This window comes from Alligator sinensis, unplaced genomic scaffold (assembly GCF_000455745.1).
Source record: "Alligator sinensis unplaced genomic scaffold, ASM45574v1 scaffold1023_1, whole genome shotgun sequence".
Lineage (NCBI taxonomy): Eukaryota > Metazoa > Chordata > Crocodylia > Alligatoridae > Alligator > Alligator sinensis.
The window spans coordinates 1,089,104-1,092,671 of NW_005842373.1; the positions used below are offsets into that span (position 1 = coordinate 1,089,104).

Sequence of the window (3,568 nt, forward strand, 5' to 3'; positions counted from 1 at the left end):
CTTCACTTGGCTTAATAGAGGACTTTTCTTGTTGTAACCTTCTGATATTCTCCCTTGGTTTTTCTTGACCTTTAATATGCTTGTTAGTCTTCACTTTCTCTTCACTCTCTTTCATTAAGGGCCCCTCTAAAAATGCAGGTAAAGATGCATGGCATGGCAAGAGGCGTGATTGTGGGACTGCACATCAGACCCCATCACGCTCTATTACCAGTGCATGGGAAGTCTGGGATGATGATTCCAGGCTCTCTCTGCACAGGCAGGTAGAAAGCTCCCATGGCTGGGAGGTAGAGGTGTACTGATATATTGATCTATACCGTACTGGCTCCAATAAAAGGAAAATTGACATTATCGGCAATTGGCTTTTTTTGGCTGATGTGTCACTGATAAATACTGCATGCATGCACACAGCCAGGAGTACAGCTCAACAACTTGGAGAGCAGCATCTGGCCGGTAAGCCTGTGGGGAGAAGGGGTGTGGGGGTGGCGGACAGATTGAGGCCCCCGCAGTGAGGGAGGGAGTGGGGCACAGACAGGGACAGGGCCTGGGGTGAATGGGGCTCTGGCCAGGCCAGGTCATGGGACAGTCAGATCCTAGGCGGCTCGGCCAAGGGCCTGGGCTGCACTTAGGGCGGGCGACAGCGGCGCTGGGAGGGGAGGGCTACGGAAAATTTTGGGGTGGCTGTAGCCCCCTGTAGCCCACCATCCTAGCACTGCCACCGCTTGTCCCAAGTGCAACCTGAGCCCAGCCTCCTGTCAGGAAGAGCCCGGCACAGTGTCCAACCCCGAGTGCACAGAGGGAGCCCACCCTCGCCCTCTGCACAGATCTGGGGGGCACGTGCCCTGAATGCTTCCCCCAGGGTGTGCACAGCGACAGGAACTGCCCTACTCCCGTAACCCCCCCGCCCCCCAGATGAGCTGCGGCTCTATCCCGCACCCCACCCCAGCTGTGCAATGTCTGCCCCTACCCCAGCCCCACTCCCTCCCTCCCTCACTGTGGAGGCTTCCATTTGCCCTCCCCACACCCCTTCCTTCCCCCACAACAGACTTACCAGCTGGACGCTGCTCTCCAAGCTTCCGGGCTGCATATTAGCAATCAGATCAGTATTTACCGATATGGCTCGTTCATAATCAGCCATCAATATCAACCAAAAAAAAATCTGTCGGTGCACCTCTACTGGGAGCCAGCTCAGTTGACCTGTGCTCCTGGCTACAGGGGCACACAATGTGTCCCTGTGGCTGGGAGTCCCATTAGCAGACACAGACTCTCCCAGCCAAAAGGATGCAGGGGCATGTGCTCCCACAGCTGGGAGTCCTATCAGCTGTGGCCTCCTAGGCCCAGGGGCGTATGGTGCACTCCTCCCTGCCCACATATTTGATTAATGGCGCAATTAGAATCAGCCACAAAGTTAGTTATCTTGTGAAATCACTTTCAACTTATCCCTCCTTTTATCAAGCTGTTAATTGACTGAACATTTGTCTGGGTCACAATTCAAGATGGGATTAACTGGTCAATCATGTTTTCAGTGTAACGTGTAGTAGGGGCCTAAATGTTCCTCCCTAGGACATTTCTTCTTTTTGTGCACCTAGCTGCCAGATGTATTTGATGCCCCATGGTGCAGTGTTGTTGCAGTGGGCATGAGAGTGAAAATGATCCATGGCCCTGCATTTATGACATATCCAAGACTAACTCATATAAAACATGTAATTTCTATATTCTCCAATGTTAAAGCTGCCAGACAGATGCACCAATTTTTCATTCTTATTATGGTGTGCTAAGCAGACCAAAAAAGTATGTTTCCCTGTCCAGAGGGTAAAACTGGTAAACATTTTCACTTCACTACCTAACATGGTTATCCACGCACTTCATCATTCCTCAATCAAACCATAAGGCACCAAATGATTTTGAAAGAGGATGGTGACTATCTCCAGTTATTGCAAAAGGATGGCTACAAGTCCCTGACATTCTTCTGCCTGCTTTTGTATATTCTTTTCAACATGCATTCATCAGTTCATTTTTGTCTAAAGTAGAAGTCAATTCCCCTTGATCCCAGTATCTGTATTACTGTAATTAAGTCTTTCAGCATAAACTTAATTCCCGTTAAGGCCAACCTGCTCATCATCCTATTTAGCTGACCAATTATTTCTCTTTCCATTTCCTCTGGCTTGCTGCCCTTTGTGCCTCTTTTGATGTAAACATGTGCTTTTCACCACTTGGATTCATAATCTTCACCCTTACCTTAGGAAAGGTCTTGTACCACAGGTGCATATCCACACTGCAAACCTTCATATCCCAGGTCCTGGCCCCTCTTCCACCCCAGGTCCCAACTTAGGTTTGTTTTGTTTTGGGTTTTTTTGGTGCAGGTGCTAACACAAAGTCTCCAGTTCAACAGGACTGAGTCAAAGCAGCCATACCCCAAGGCTCCTCAGAACCCACCTCAAACCTCCATCATTCTTGTCATACCCCTGGAGACTCCATAACAATAATTTCTTCTATCAGGCTCATCCTGTCCCTTCCTGGCCTCAGTTTCTCCTCAGCTTCTTCACTGGAATTAACCCAAGGCCTCTCTCTACACTCCTGCTACCGTATTGTCCTCCTCAGTGTCCTTCATATTCAGGGGTGCAGTGGGAGGGGGAAGAGGGAAAGAAAGCAAAAGAGACCCACTTACTCCTGCTGCTCCCTTATTTCCTGCACCCTTTTCTAACACGGGCCATTTACCAACCTTTTATCTACCTAAAATACATCATTTGATCTTAGCCTACAAGAGGCTTAGAAGTGAACAAGAATAAAAAACACTGAGACCTATGCACCCCAAAAGAGAGGGCCCTTTGGAAAAAACTTTGGGCACCTGCTCTCAGGATGATAGTAATGGAGCCATTCAAAAGCAGCTCCATCCAACCCACTAGATTTTTTTAAGTCAGCAAAATCTGTGGGTCAAGCTTGCCCAAGGTTACCATAAGAGCTAAAAAAAATTGCTTTGTTTCTTCCCTTTCAACACCGCCCCTTGTCATCTATTTCCCTTTTTGCCCACCTCACAGTTCTTGTCATAATTTCCATCCTCCCCTGCTTAAGTAATTATTTATCATATGGCACTGAATCAAATGTTTTTACAAAAGTCCAAAGTGATACATTCCCTTTGTGTAGAAAATAAGTTATCAAAACCAGAACAGATTAGTCTGGCATGATCAACTTTTGGCAAATTAACATTGTATTTTATTTCATTTGTCATTTAATTCCATGTCCCTAATTATTCTTTCCTTCAAAACTGTTTTATTATTACTGTTGTTATAGTAGTCTACATGCATATATAGTAGCTATCCTGACAAGATTAAAGACCAGATTGCTGTACTGGCATATGACATTGTCAGAAATGAACCCATCTTTGACAGTAAGAGCAAAAGAGTTGCAAGTAGGATGCGTGTATGTCAAAGAGGCATTTTAATATATATTATTGTCCATTTGCTGTAATTCTAGCTCCTGGACAAGAAAGGGGATTCCTGAGCAAGGATCACCTAGGGCATTTGTCTTCCATGTTATCTTGCTGCAACTGTCCACAACAGAATGCATTCCT

At 46.6% G+C, this 3,568-nt stretch overlaps 1 protein-coding gene across 1 annotated transcript in view; it reads right to left on the reverse strand.

The window, feature by feature from the left end:
• The window catches only part of GAS7 (growth arrest specific 7), a 278,601-nt gene that overhangs the window by 87,771 nt on the left and 187,262 nt on the right, over positions 1–3,568 (reverse strand). The window lies entirely within an intron of this gene.